This window comes from Rhinatrema bivittatum, chromosome 2, assembly GCF_901001135.1.
Source record: "Rhinatrema bivittatum chromosome 2, aRhiBiv1.1, whole genome shotgun sequence".
NCBI lineage: Eukaryota > Metazoa > Chordata > Amphibia > Gymnophiona > Rhinatrematidae > Rhinatrema > Rhinatrema bivittatum.
In genome coordinates this window covers 571,507,335-571,523,251 of record NC_042616.1, presented here as the reverse complement: position 1 = coordinate 571,523,251, position 15,917 = coordinate 571,507,335, and the positions used below count along the sequence as shown (strand labels likewise).

Genomic DNA, 15,917 nt, shown 5'->3' with positions numbered 1-15,917 from the left:
TTGGACAATTTTGTTGCAATTTTCCAATTCGGCAAAAACGAACGCACATCTCTATCCCCAGTAGGGAGATGCATGGCTACCATTTGGTGGAGATGGAGAATACTGGCGGGCTGATGTCAGAGCAGGGCTATATATACCGTGACATCAGCTTTGCTCTATCTCCATCTGCGGGTAGAGGTGTATAACCCACTCAGGATGTATGCATGCCATGATCTGTGGCCCATCACAGCACTGTCTGGATTATAGAGAGGAGGGCAAGGAAATAAAAACAGAAAATGCCACCCAACTAAGAATGAAGGCTCCTGGTGCTGGAGTCCTAGCAGAGGCTAGTTCTGATTGAGCTGGAGGAGGAATAGCCTAGTGGTTAGAGAAGTGGGCTGTGAACCAGGAGACCAGGGTTCAAGTCCTGCTATCACTCCTTGTGACCTTGGGCAAGTCACTTTACCCTCCATTGCCTCAGGTACAAACTTAGATTATAAGCCCTCTGGGGAAAGGGAAAATACCTACAGTACCTGAATGTAAACCAATGTGATGTGACAGATCAAATGTCAATATATAAAAATAAAAGGAGCAAGAGGGAGCTCCTAGGCCAAAAAGTGGAAGTTGCCAGGAGGATCACAATTTCCCTGATAGTCTTAGCTAAGGTTTAGAGGACTGTTGAAAAAGGAACAGGAGGTCACTTGGTGCACAGAAAGATTCTTGTAAGTTGTAAAGCACAAATATTCACATTAAAAAGAAAGCAGAATGGGGGTGCTGTTGGCATCTGATGTGAGAGGACACGTAACAGGTTGGCTCTGCTTCCCACAAGCCCTAAACCCCCCCAAACTGCTGAATTTCACCTGAATTTAAGGTGACCAAACACCTGAAAAACAAAGCCAATACATTTAGGAAATCCGGATGACTTCCAAGCGGAAAACAATGGACTTATGCCAGTTCTCCTACGGGAAAACTTCATCGGAGCCTGGCCAAGATGGCGCCGAGTCTCCAGGCCCGATAAAGAGGAAGCAACAGCAATGGCAGAAAGCACGCATGAATCAGAGGGCCCCGATGCACTGACTCTGGTGTCCCTGCTTACTCGGGAGGAGGCCAGGCAGTGGTTTATAGATTTAAAACAATACAAATCGGACATAATGGCATTGGTGGCGAATTTGAAAGAAGATTCTGGCGGCCCTTGGGAACCGTGTGGACGACACAGAGGTACGTTTAGAAGGGCACGGAGACGCACTCAATACCCTGGCTGCCCGGCAGGAATCTTTGGCCTCCAAAATACAAGGCCTTCAGGCCAAGGTGGAAGACCTGGAGAACCGGAGCAGGAGGAACAACTTACGCATTAGGGGAGTGCCGGAAGCCCCTGAGTTCGCAGCAGTGTCGGAAATGGCAGCCCAAACCTGCTCATACATATTAACACAGGGAGGAGCAGGCCTCACGGAGGGCTTAGAGGCTAGGGATGTGAATCGTTTTTCAACGATTAAAATTATCGTCCGATAATGTTTATATCGTCTTAAATCGTTATAGAACACGATACAATAGAAATTCTAACGATTTATCGTTAAAAATCGTTAAATCGTGTTAGTGCGCACTAACTCGAGTTACTGCGCACTAACTCCCCGTTAGTGCGCACTAACTCGATTTAGTGCGCACTAACTGAAAATGATACAAATAAACACTTTCCAGGTCACTGAAGGTCAGTTAGGAATGAATATGTGTTCCTATTGGCTGGCTGCCCTCTTATCTATTGATGTTACCAAGGTTACCACTGAGGTGATGGTTGGGGGGATGGGAAATGGAACTGGAAACTAACGAACACCAACAGAAAATGAAACAAAGTGTTCACACTTCCCAGGTCAGTAAAGGTCACTTAGGAATGAATATGTATGTATGTATTCCTATTGGCTGGCTGTGCTCTTATCTATTGATGTTACCAAGGCTAACACTGAGGTAATGGTTGGAGGGATGTGAAATGGAAACAGTTGGAAGCTTGACAAAAAAAGTAATGTAATGATCAGCACTCACGTGACTAGAACTTGTTTGTTTATTATTTTTGTTAGCAGGCACCTGAAATGCTAGTGCATGTTGAATTTGCCAATCACTGTGCATTTTAGAAAGGTGGTCCTGGCTGGAACTGTACACAGTTCAAATATATGTAATTGATTGTTGGTAAGTGTATTTTTTAAGTAGCCACACTGGCACAAGTATGTTTACTTTTCCTCCTACTTAACTCACTAGCTCAGCTTTGTAAGAAGGGCTTCTCTGCTTGTGTGTTGTTTTTGTTTGGTGTGAGGAGAGCAGAAACATCAGATCTTTATTCAATCTACTACAGTCATCTCTTACAGTGCCCTATCCCTATTAATACCAGGAGTGTTGTGATCTTCCTGCACACAGTGCCCTAACCCTGATACCAGTCTGAGACAGCTCCCTCCCTGCATTACTAGTGAGAGACTGGCTTCACAGACAGGGGGGAGCTGCCTGACCCTCACTCCTGACTTCCCCCATGTCCCAGCTAGTGAATGGTGTGTGGGTGAGGGGGGGGGAGGATGGTGAAGTCTGAGACAGCTCCCTCCCTGCATTACTAGTGAGAGGCTGGCTTCACAGACAGGGGGGAGCTGCCTGACCCTCACTCCTGACTTCCCCCATGTCCCAGCTAGTGAATGGTGTGTGGGTGAGGGGGGGGGGGAGGATGGTGAAGTCTGAGACAGCTCCTTCCCTGCATTACTAGTGAGAGGCTGGCTTCACAGACAGGGGGGAGCTGCCTGACCCTCACTCCTGACTTCCCCCATGTCCCAGCTAGTGAATGGTGTGTGGGTGTGGGGGGGGGGGAGGATGGTGAAGTCTGAGACAGCTCCCTCCCTGCATTACTAGTGAGAGGCTGGCTTCACAGACAGGGGGGAGCTGCCTGACCCTCACTCCTGACTTCCCCCATGTCCCAGCTAGTGAATGGTGTGTGGGTGAGGGGGGGGGAGGATGGTGAAGTCTGAGACAGCTCCCTCCCTGCATTACTAGTGAGAGGCTGGCTTCACAGACAGGGGGGAGCTGCCTGACCCTCACTCCTGACTTCCCCCATGTCCCAGCTAGTGAATGGTGTGTGGGTGAGGGGGGGGGAGGATGGTGAAGTCTGAGACAGCTCCCTCCCTGCATTACTAGTGAGAGGCTGGCTTCACAGACAGGGGGGAGCTGCCTGACCCTCACTCCTGACTTCCCCCATGTCCCAGCTAGTGAATGGTGTGTGGGTGAGGGGGGGGGGAGGAGGATGGTGAAGTCTGAGACAGCTCCCTCCCTGCATTACTAGTGAGAGGCTGGCTTCACAGACAGGGGGGAGCTGCCTGACCCTCACTCCTGACTTCCCCCATGTCCCAGCTAGTGAATGGTGTGTGGGTGAGGGGGGGGGGAGGATGGTGAAGTCTGAGACAGCTCCCTCCCTGCATTACTAGTGAGAGGCTGGCTTCACAGACAGGGGGGAGCTGCCTGACCCTCACTCCTGACTTCCCCCATGTCCCAGCTAGTGAATGGTGTGTGGGTGAGGGGGGGGGGGGAGGATGGTGAAGTCTGAGACAGCTCCCTCCCTGCATTACTAGTGAGAGGCTGGCTTCACAGACAGGGGGGAGCTGCCTGACCCTCACTCCTGACTTCCCCCATGTCCCAGCTAGTGAATGGTGTGTGGGTGAGGGGGGGGGGAGGAGGATGGTGAAGTCTGAGACAGTTCCCTCCCTGCATTACTAGTGAGAGGCTGGCTTCACAGACAGGGGGGAGCTGCCTGACCCTCACTCCTGACTTCCCCCATGTCCCAGCTAGTGAATGGTGTGTGGGTGAGGGGGGGGGGGGGGAGGATGGTGAAGTCTGAGACAGCTCCCTCCCTGCATTACTAGTGAGAGGCTGGCTTCACAGACAGGGGGGAGCTGCCTGACCCTCACTCCTGACTTCCCCCATGTCCCAGCTAGTGAATGGTGTGTGGGTGAGGGGGGGGGAGGATGGTGAAGTCTGAGACAGCTCCCTCCCTGCATTACTAGTGAGAGGCTGGCTTCACAGACAGGGGGGAGCTGCCTGACCCTCACTCCTGACTTCCCCCATGTCCCAGCTAGTGAATGGTGTGTGGGTGAGGGGGGGGGGGGGAGGATGGTGAAGTCTGAGACAGCTCCCTCCCTGCATTACTAGTGAGAGGCTGGCTTCACAGACAGGGGGGAGCTGCCTGACCCTCACTCCTGACTTCCCCCATATCCCAGTTAGTGAATGGTGTGTGGGTGAGGGGGGGGGGGAGGATGGTGAAGTCTGAGACAGCTCCCTCCCTGCATTACTAGTGAGAGGCTGGCTTCACAGACAGGGGGGAGCTGCCTGACCCTCACTCCTGACTTCCCCCATGTCCCAGCTAGTGAATGGTGTGTGGGTGAGGGGGGGGGGGGGAGGATGGTGAAGTCTGAGACAGCTCCCTCCCTGCATTACTAGTGAGAGGCTGGCTTCACAGACAGGGGGGAGCTGCCTGACCCTCACTCCTGACTTCTCCCATGTCCCAGCTAGTGAATGGTGTGTGGGTGAGGGGGGGGGGGGAGGATGGTGAAGTCTGAGACAGCTCCCTCCCTGCATTACTAGTGAGAGGCTGGCTTCACAGACAGGGGGGAGCTGCCTGACCCTCACTCCTGACTTCCCCCATGTCCCAGCTAGTGAATGGTGTGTGGGTGAGGGGGGGGGGGGAGGATGGTGAAGTCTGAGACAGCTCCCTCCCTGCATTACTAGTGAGAGGCTGGCTTCACAGACAGGGGGGAGCTGCCTGACCCTCACTCCTGACTTCCCCCATGTCCCAGCTAGTGAATGGTGTGTGGGTGAGGGGGGGGGGGGAGGATGGTGAAGTCTGAGACAGCTCCCTCCCTGCATTACTAGTGAGAGGCTGGCTTCACAGACAGGGGGGAGCTGCCTGACCCTCACTCCTGACTTCCCCCATGTCCCAGCTAGTGAATGGTGTGTGGGTGAGGGGGGGGGGGAGGATGGTGAAGTCTGAGACAGCTCCCTCCCTGCATTACTAGTGAGAGGCTGGCTTCACAGACAGGGGGGAGCTGCCTGACCCTCACTCCTGACTTCCCCCATGTCCCAGCTAGTGAATGGTGTGTGGGTGAGGGGGGGGGGGGGGAGGAGGATGGTAAAGTCTGAGACAGCTCCCTCCCTGCATTACTAGTGAGAGGCTGGCTTCACAGACAGGGGGGAGCTGCCTGACCCTCACTCCTGACTTCCCCCATGTCCCAGCTAGTGAATGGTGTGTGGGTGAGGGGGGGGGAGGATGGTGAAGTCTGAGACAGCTCCCTCCCTGCATTACTAGTGAGAGGCTGGCTTCACAGACAGGGGGGAGCTGCCTGACCCTCACTCCTGACTTCCCCCATGTCCCAGCTAGTGAATGGTGTGTGGGTGAGGGGGGGGGGGGAGGATGGTGAAGTCTGAGACAGCTCCCTCCCTGCATTACTAGTGAGAGGCTGGCTTCACAGACAGGGGGGAGCTGCCTGACCCTCACTCCTGACTTCCCCCATGTCCCAGCTAGTGAATGGTGTGTGGGTGAGGGGGGGGGGAGGAGGATGGTGAAGTCTGAGACAGCTCCCTCCCTGCATTACTAGTGAGAGGCTGGCTTCACAGACAGGGGGGAGCTGCCTGACCCTCACTCAAGCAGAGAAGCCCTTCTTACAAAGCTGAGCTAGTGAGTTAAGTAGGAGGAAAAGTAAACATACTTGTGCCAGTGTGGCTACTTAAAAAATACACTTACCAACAATCAATTACATATATTTGAACTGTGTACAGTTCCAGCCAGGACCACCTTTCTAAAATGCACAGTGATTGGCAAATTCAACATGCACTAGCATTTCAGGTGCCTGCTAACAAAAATAATAAACAAAGAAGTTCTAGTCACGTGAGTGCTGATCATCACATGTCAAGCTTCCAACTGTTTCCATTTCACATCCCCCCAACCATTACCTCAGTGGTAACCTTGGTAACATCAATAGATAAGAGCACAGCCAGCCAATAGGAATACATATTCATTCCTAAGTGACCTTTACTGACCTGGGAAGTGTGAACACTTTGTTTCATTTTCTGTTGGTGTTCATGAGTTTCCAGTTCCATTTCCCATCCCCCCAACCATCACCTCAGTGGAAACCTTGGTAACATCAATAGATAAAGAGGGCTGCCAGCCAATAGGAACACATATTCATTCCTAACTGACCTTCAGTGACCTGGAAAGTGTCTATTTGTATCATTTTGAGTTAGTGCGCACTAACTCGAGTTAGTGCGCACTAACGGGGAGTTAGTGCGCACTAACTCGAGTTAGTGCGCACTAACGGGGAGTTAGTGCGCACTAACTCGAGTTAGTGCGCACTAATCGGAAAAAACGATTTTTAACGATTTTTCAATGAAATAATCGTGCCAAACACGATTTTCTTCTCCTGCCACACGATTTCTATCGTTAAGACGATATGGAAAACGATTCACATCCCTATTAGAGGCCCCCCCTGAAGTGCGATTTGAGAAGGCGCATTGCGCTCTCGGCCCCCGGAGAGATCAGAGACCCAGGGACATTGCCTTATGCTTCACCAGCTTCCCTTTAAAAGAGCAAATATATGCCCTGTCTAGACAGATGAAGGACATTACCTGGCGTAATCACCATTTATCGCTATACCAGGATTTGGCGCAAACTACGCTCAAGAAATGCTACGACTTAAGGGAAGTCACTGCTGCCTTACGGGAGAAAGAAATCAAATATCGCTGGACCTACCCTTTTGGCTTGTCTTTCCAGGTACAAGGGGTCTCGTATAGGATCATGAACATTGAGGAGGCTGAGGCGGTCTTTCATAAAGCACAGCTACTGGTTTCTTTTCAAGCACCCAAAATGGCAGCCTCTGCACCACCACGAGATGTGGCTCCCCGATGGCAAAGAGCCAGGAAAGGGAGTAAGCGGCTCCGACGTCAACCCGAGCACAGCCGCTCCCAAACACCGGATCAAGACGGAGGGGGCACCTAACTTTCCGAGAACCTTATTACTCAATGGGCTGTGAAGGTGCATTTACGCCTGGAGGAGGTTTGCCAGGCAGACAGGTCCGGACATGAGGCGGGTTGTTCTTTGCTGATGTTCCTGCAAAGTTATGTGGTTATTATCGGGTTTTGCAATATGTTATGTTTACACTGTTGGGGGTTAAAATTTTCATGATTGATATACATGCTTACTCATGGGGCTCATGGGGGGGGGGGGGGGGGGGAGGGAACGAATGCATCCGGCTCTGTATGGGATGTTACAGGCCTTCTGAAGAGGTGTACCCACAGGAGGTATTGGGATACTATAGGATGCAAGGGGGACACGAAATCTATAGCTTTCCTCACTTTTGTTGTGAAAGGGGGAGATGGGAACTTTTTACTAAAGGGAGGGGTCTATGGGCAAAGGCTTCCTGGTGGAGGGGTGTATGCAACATTAGGGGGTGACTGGATGAGGGGTCAGCTGGTTTTGAGAGGCTAAATTTATTTATTTATTTATTTATTTATTTGTTTGTTTAACACTTTTATATACCCATATTCATGTAAGAAATTACATATCACTTCGGTTTACAATATAACAACAACTAGCATATACGAATGCTTTTACATTTAACAAGGAATAAATAACTTGGAGCAATGGAACAGGTATCAAAACAACATTTAAATAGTGAGGTCTTTCATGATGCCAGAGAATAGCTGGCAGAAGATCTGAGGGCATAACGAAATAACTTAGGGTTAGGGATAGGAACACAATAGGAGAATCATCTGCAAGGTTGGGGTGCTGACCAAAGCGCTAGACTGTTGGTATGAAGGTAAAACATACTAAGAAGAACCCATGCGTAGATGAAAGGCTTGGCCGAACAGCCAAGTTTTGAGTCTCTTTTTGAAGGTCAAGTGGCAATGTTCCTGTCTTAGATCTGGGGGAAGAGAGTTCCATTGAGCCGGGCCTGAAGTGGACAGAGCTCGTTTACTTAAGGAAGTTTTAATGGGTGGGGCCAAGAGGGTATTTCTGTAAGCGGATCTCACTGGTCTGGAGGGTAAATGTGGCTGAAACGGGATGTTGAGCTCCAAGGGCATGAGATTGTGAATGGTTTTGTGAATAGTTGTTAGTACTTTGTAAATGATTCTGAATTTAATTGGGAGCCAGTGCAGGTTCATCAGGATGGGAGTAATATGATCTCTTTTGTTGGTTTTAGTCAAAATCCTGGCCGATGCATTCTGAAGCATCTGTAACGGTTTAATGGTGTTTGCTGGAAGGCCGAGTAAAAGTAAATTGCAATAGTCAATTTTAGAGAAGATAATTGATTGTAGGACAGAACGGTAGTCTTGGAAGTGGAGTAGTGGTCTCAGCCGTTTTAGAACTTGTAATTTAAAAAAGCCTTCCTTTGTGGTGTTATTGATTAATCTTTTTAGGTTCAATTGGTTATCCATTAAGACTCCGAGGTTTCTGACTTGTGAAGAGAGGGATGTTTGTCTAGTGAGGGGCGAGTTGGAAAGTGCATAATTGCCATCCTGTGCGATGAGGAGTAGTTCTGTTTTATTTGTGTTAAGGATTAAGTTAAGGCTTGTGAGGAGGTTGTTGATATCTTGAAGGCAGTTGTTCTAGAAGTCTAGGGTTTTTTGTAGTGATTCTGTCAATGGAATGAGTACTTGTACGTCGTCTGCGTATATGTAATGCGTTAGCTTTAGTTTAGAGAGGAGATGGCAAAGCGGTAAGAGATAAATGTTGAAGAGGGTGGGGGATAAGGATGAGCCCTGAGGGACTCCCAGTGAAGAACTGACAGGGTGAGATTCTTTATTATTGATCTTGACTTTGTAAAATTTGTTTTGGAGGAATGATTTGAACCAACTGTGTACAGTGCCTTTGATACCGATGTCAGTAAGTCGCTCCAAGAGTATTGAGTGGTTCACTGTATCGAAGGCAGCTGAAAGATCGAGGAGAATGAGATGACAGGGTTGGGTTTTTTCAAGATTCAGAAGTAAGGTGTCAGTTAGAGAGATTAATAGGGCTTCAGTACTTCGAGTTTTCCGGAAGCCAAACTGCGAGTGGGTTAGGATTTTGTTGTCTTCTAGATAGTCCGATAGCTGTTTGTTGACTATTTTTTCTAAGACTTTAGAGATAAAGGGGAGGTTAGCTATGGGGCGGAAGTTGGCCGGGTCGTCAGAGGACAGGTTGGGTTTTTTTAGAAGATGTTTTAGAATTGCGAGTTTCAGGAGGTCTGGAACTATGCCTTGCGTTAATGAGCAGTTAATGATCTCTGAAATTGGTTTGGCGACAGTTTTTGGAATGGAGATGAGCAGGTTAGAAGGGATCGTGTCCGTGGGGTGCGAGGCCGGTTTTACCTTCTTTAGTACTGTTTCGATCTCAAGGGAGGATGTCAGTTCGAAGTTTTCCAAGCTAGAGGTATGTTGGATATATGTAGAGAGAGAGGGTGAAGGAATAGGACCAGTATAGGTTTTTACTGGTGTGATCAGATCGGTGATTTTTTTCTTAAAGTAGGTGGCGAGTTCTGAGGATTTGCTAGCTGCTTGCTCGTCCGGAATGGTCGAGGGGGAAGGTTTGGTGAGGGATGAGATGAGTGAGAATAACGCTTTCAGGTCGAAAATGAAGTGATGGATTTTTCGTGAGAAGAAATCTCTTTTTGTTCGGAGGATGGATATCCTGTAGTGGTGCATGAGAGATTTATATGCCTCCTGATTCGTAGTTGAAGGATTCTTTCGCCATAGGTGTTCACAGCTTCTAAGCTCTTGTTTGAGGGTTTTTAATTGAGGGGTGTACCAAGGTTTCCTGTTGTCAGAATTTGGGTGAAGAGCTTTAGTGGTTAGTGGACAGGTTGTGTCTGCAACTTCCTTGGTGATCTTGATCCAGGAGGAAGAGGCTGACTCTGCGTCAGAGAGGTCCAGATGGTCTAAAGCTGCGGAAAGGTGCGAGCTAAGGATGTCTGGGTTGCATAGTTTCCTGAATTGGATGATGGATTTTTGTCTCGGTTGGCGGATGGGTTGGAGGTTCTTCAGAGTTGTGGCAATCAGTCTGTGATCCGACCATGGGACCGGAGAGCATGTCGTAGGTGTGGAGGTGTATGTCGTAGGTGTGGAGTGTATGTCCTGCTTTGTGTGTCGGGTCTTTGATGATTTGTTTGAACCCCATAAATTTAAGCGTAGTGAGAAAGGTTTCAGTTGGAAGATTGAAGAGTTGAGTCCACATGGAGGTTGAAGTCTCCCATAATGATAGCAGGGGTGTCCGAGTTAATGTGCTTAGCTATTAGTTCTATTAAAGGGGATGGGTCCGATTCAAGGCTTCCAGGAGGGGCATATGTGAGGCCGATTTGTAGGTGTCTGGATTTGAAAACCACAAATTCAAGGGAGGTTGAGGAGTTTGTGAATTGAAGACATAGGCCTAGTTCTTTTTTTGCTGCTAGTAGCAGACCGCCGCCTCTTTTTTTGATTCTGGGGATAGAGAAGATGTTATAGGAAAGAGTCGGGAATTGGTTGATTAATGCAGTGTCTTCAGGTTTCAGCCATGTTTCGGTAATCGCGCAGAGGTCTGGTTTTGCTTCAGTTAGGTGGTCATAGAGAAGGTGAGTTTTTTTCGACAGGGATTGTGCATTAATTAAGGTTAACGAAAGTATAGTGAGGCCCAGAAATTGGTTTAGAGGTGAGGTCATGATTGGGATAAGTCTTTTCTGTAGAGTGTTGGGAGGAACTTGGATTTTTGAGATGTTTCTCCGCTGGTGGAAGATGATCGGGATAGTGAACGTGGGCATGTTGAATATGGTAAGGGGAGAAAAAATTGAACTACTGGGAGGTGCTCACCAGAAGGGGAGCTAAATAGGGAGATCTTAGTAGTAAGGGAGCCTTCAGGAGCTCGGGTCTGGGGCGGTTATCTGTATAATGTATTCGCTGGTAAGTTAGAAAAAAGGAACAGATTTCTGGCTTACCCTCCGGGGCTGCACGAAGGGGCGCACAAAGGGGCCTGCAATTTAATCTTTTGCGGTGTCCTGCCATTGGCTGTCCGGGAGGGCTGTCCGGGAGGGCGGGACCAAGTCTCGGTGTCGGTCGTCCTCGTCGGGCCTAGCGATCGCGGTACTGGCGGTCGGAAGCAGATGGAGGAGAGAGCGAACCTCGCGGTCGGCGCCTGAACGGCTGCGGGTAAGAGGCAAATTGAATCGGGCCTTACCCTGGCAGGTCTGGGCGCTGAAAGCGCAGGCCTACCTTCTTCCTCTCACCCTTTCCCGCCGTGAAAAGGCGGGAGAGGGTGAGAGGAAAATCGCCGTTAAATGGCGACTAAATTATTTTCTCTGAATCTTAAGGGCTAAACACTCCACGGAAGCATCTGCTTTTCAAGAGGGAACTCCATAGGAAAGCAGCCGGGATTGTGTTTGTCCAGGAGACGCATGTAAGGAAGCATCATGAGCGTCTTTTAGTCTTTCCGCAATTCCCTGCTTCCTATTGGGCTGCCAGCACAAAGGACAATAGGTATGCTGGGGTGGGAACACTGTTTTCTTCGTCCTTTGTACACGAACAGCTTTCTTATGTGAGAGACCCAAATGGCAGGTATATCCTTGTCAAAATTAAAATAGGCAAACGAATTGTCAGACTTCTCAATGTGTATTTTCCAAACACATACCAAGCTTCCTTTATTAGCCAGCTCCATAGGCTGTTAAAACAACAGTTGGAGGTGGATCTCATTTTGGGGGGGGGACTTTAATTTTGTGCTGGATCCTCCCAAGGATTCTAGCTCAGGCGCTAACTCTAACCCAGCAGGAAGGAGGACCTGGCGAGAATTTATGGATAAACGGTGTTTAGTGGATATTTGGAGGACTAGGCATACTTACTCTTGCTCCTACACGTTTTACTCCTGTCCACACACCACATATTCTAGGACTGACTATATTTTTATATCCTCCAATATGCAGCCCAGGATCCAAATAGCTGACATTGATAATATCACATGGTCCAACCACACTCCCGTGTGGGTGGTCTGTTGCCTCGGAGACTCGGGAGTGGGATTTCATACCTGGAGGCTTAATGACAGCCTTTTTAAGGACACATCTTTCACTATTAAGGTAGGGAACCAACTGAGGGAATATTTTAGGATAATCAGATGGATGGCATGTCCCCCTTAACACTTTGGGAATATTCAAAGGCAGTGATTCAGGGATCCTGTATAGCGCGAGCTGCGCATTGTAATAAGGAAAGGGATGCCCAACAAACATGCTTACTGCTGGAACTCACAACCCTAACACAGCACCACAGTAGTACTAAATCTGAGGCATTTTACCGGAAAATACTGGCAGTCAGGGATTAGTTGAGATCTCTAGAGGATACCGCTATTAGTCATTACCTTACCATACTCAAACAGCAGCATTTCGAAGGGGGTAACAAGGCGGGGAGGTACCTGGCAAGGCAACTGAGGGCGGCCCAAGCACAAACGGTTGTAGCTAAGGTGTTTAACCATCATGGGCAGTTGGCTACCTCGTCAGAGGAGATACGTCAGTCTTTTACTGATTTTTATTCCCAACTCTACTTTCAGGACACCTCCATCTCAAAGGGGGCCATCCAAGTCTATTTACGGGAGACCTAGTTGCCCCAGATCACGCCAACACAAAAAGAGTTTTTAGATAAGCCCATTGAACATCAGGAGGTGCTTGCAGCTATCAAAAAATTAAAATCTGGAAAAGCGCCAGGAATGGATGGGTTTACGGGCACTTATTACCGTAAATTTGCCACGATTCTCATGGACCCTCTAACCCGTGCCTTTAACTCACTATTGGAGGGCTCCTCTTTTACTAATGATGCCAACACCGCTGGTATAACCGTACTGGCTAAACCAGGTAGAGATCCCACCAGATGCAATTCTTACAGGCCAATTTCCTTAATTAACCTTATTTTAAAAATTCTGACCAGGGTAATGGCAGCTGGCTAAACGGGGTTCTGCCTGGTCTGGTTCACAATGATCAAGTGGGATTTGTTCTGGGCTGCTTGGCGGCTCATAATGTCTGCCGAATTGTAGACATCATAGATCTCATGCACCAAGATAGTATCCCTGCTGTTCTCCTAACCTTAGATGCCGAAAAGGCATTCGACTCAGTCCACTGGGAGTTTCTGTTTCAGACCTTACAATACATGTGGTTCGGGGTACCTTTTATCTCCAGGATTCACAAGCTGTATGAGCACCCATCAGCTAGGGTAAAGGTAAATGGAAGCTATGGGACGACCTTTGCAATTCAGAGGGGGACTAGGCAGGGATGCCCACTCTCCCCCTTGCTGTTCGCTTTATTTCTTGAGCCCTTTGCAATCAGAATAAGGGGGGCAGCTGGTATCCACGGGGTGGTTCGGGGGAATGATCATTTCAAAATATCCTTATTCGCAGATGACATTATGTTTACTCTCACCGAACCAGAGCATTCATTGCAGGGCGTTATGGATGAACTGGGCAAGTTTACGGCAATATCAGGAATGGAAATCAACTTTGAGAAGTCGGAACTTCTCAACTTGACTTTCCCCCCCCCCAGTAACCAATGAGCTACAACAACGATTCCCCTTTAAGTGGGCTACCACTTCCCTTAAATATTTAGGGGTGCGCTTGGGCCCGTACACTAATCAACTGTTTGACCTAAACTACCGGCCTTTAATAACTACTATTCAAGCTAATCTGGACAAATGGCTAGACTGCACCCACTCCTGGCTAGGGAGACTGGCCATTATTAAGATGAATATTCTCCCACGATTCTTATATATTTTTACTACGATACCTATCCATGTTCCTTCACTTTTACTTAAACAGTGGCAACAAATGCTGTGTGAATTTATTTGGCGTTGGATGCCCCAAGGATTGCAAGGGTTACGTTATATCAGCCTAAAATTAGGGGAGGCCTGCAGCTACCAAACTTGGCGTTGTACTACTGTGCAGCACAATTACGAGCCTTGATAGTGCTTCACCGCACACATGACATTCCACAATGGGTGAGGCTGGAGCAGGCGCAATTGGGGCGCTTTCCAATTGATGCGCTCCCCTGGCAGTCCCAGACATCGTGGGGTGAGATTCACTACCTTCCTTTCACAATACAGAATACTCTACGGGTTTGGCGACTCTGGAAACCTATTCTGGTTGGGCCGGAGTAATACTCTTTGATGACCCATATATTTTCCAACTCAATAGTGCCAATCTCTGACCATTCCAAAGTTCATCAACAGTGGGAAACGACTGGCATACAGAGGCTAGGGCATGTTTATCAGCAAAATGCTATGATGACTAAAGATCAGTTGTGCGCTAAATATTCCCTTGCGGATACCGATTTCCTTATGTACACTAAGGTCTACCACTTTATCCACAAGGTGCTTAGGGAGGATACTCTAAGGACTCAGGGCACCCTATTTGAAACTTTTTGTAAGAATGCCTCCTCAATTAGGGGAGTTATTTCTAAAATCTACGCTTTTATTAACGGTCGACGCTTAGGGGTCCAGAGGCATAGGCTGTTATGGGAAGCTGATTTTCAGGCACCCCCTGGAAGATCAGGATTGGGAAAGGATATATACCGTGGCTCACAAATGTTCTATTTCTGTAGGGCTTCAAGAAAACTGTTATAAATTGATATATCGATGGCATTATTCACCTGTTGCCCTCCATAAGTTTGTTTCTACTATACCTGATACATGTTGTAGGGGCTGTAGGAACCTGGGCACGTATTATCATATATGGTGGGAGTGACCTAAGATCACTGAGTGCTGGCAGAGGGTATTTTGATGGGTGGCTCAGGTTATTAATGAACCTGTAAATGTGAAACCCTGGCATGCTCTCCTTGGCCTCCCGCTCCCAGAACATAACAAGGACATGAAGAAACTGATTTTACAAGTCTTTATTGCAACAAGAGCGGAGATTGCGCTACATTGGAAAAAAGCCAACACACCACCTCTGGCCAATATTCAACATCGATTACACACCTACTACCAATTGGGCAAACTTACAGCTATGCACCAGGATCGAACGGAAGCCTTCCAGAAGATATGGGACCCTTATCGACTTTGGATTGATGTTCAAGGAGCTACAGTGGTAGAAATGACTTCTAACATTGTTGGACGTGACCAGTTTGCCCTGTTGGACCCTATATAGCTCTCACAGGTTCGTATAATCACCATCCTCTGCTGATCCCGCACATACTTGTTTGATCAACTTCTGGAGACTGCAAAACTCTATTTTACAAGGGGTTGTGACACCCCACTCCACTGCATCCTTTTCCTGTCTTATCCATTAACACCACTGTTGTCTTTGCAGTTGTTTCTTCTCCACTGTATCATGCTATAACACCTTGTGTTCCCACTTCCAAATGTACTGCTACTATAGTCGTGTGGGGGGGAAGGGGGGGAATAGAATACTACATATGGGTCATAAAATTGGTGACTATGGTTGATCTTAATGCTTTCTGGATGGTATATCTCTAGTATATCATACTGTTACTTATTTGTTTGTTATTTGATCAGATGTGTATCACCTCTTTTTTTTTTTGGTTGCCAATAAAAATTGTTAAAACACAAAAAAAAAAAAAAATGAAAGCAGAATTAACTTATTTGTACAGAAAAGCACTTTAAAGGCCACAGAACCAAATACTAAAAGAAAATCAGCAATGTTAGAAATGAAAAATGTAGTATCTGATGCGTAATTCTATGACACTATAGAAATAATTGCAAGTTTTCACAGTGCAGTATTATATACAGTATTTATTTTATAATCCAAGGCCACTTATTTTCTCAGACTATGATGGCTGTAAACACGCTCCTTTCCTTACTACAATAGCTAATAATAAATGTAAACTAAATAAACAAAAAACCCCAGCTTGGAGCCAATCTGCAGAACAGAAACATAATCAAAGACTGAGGCAAGAGAGAAGACTAAATGCTAAGGTTAAAAATAGGATTATGAT

At 47.8% G+C, this 15,917-nt stretch overlaps 1 protein-coding gene across 2 annotated transcripts in view; it reads right to left on the bottom strand.

The window, feature by feature from the left end:
• Positions 1 to 15,917, bottom strand: part of CEP76 (centrosomal protein 76) — a 135,730-nt gene that overhangs the window by 65,171 nt on the left and 54,642 nt on the right. The gene's annotated exons all lie outside the window — the stretch shown is intronic.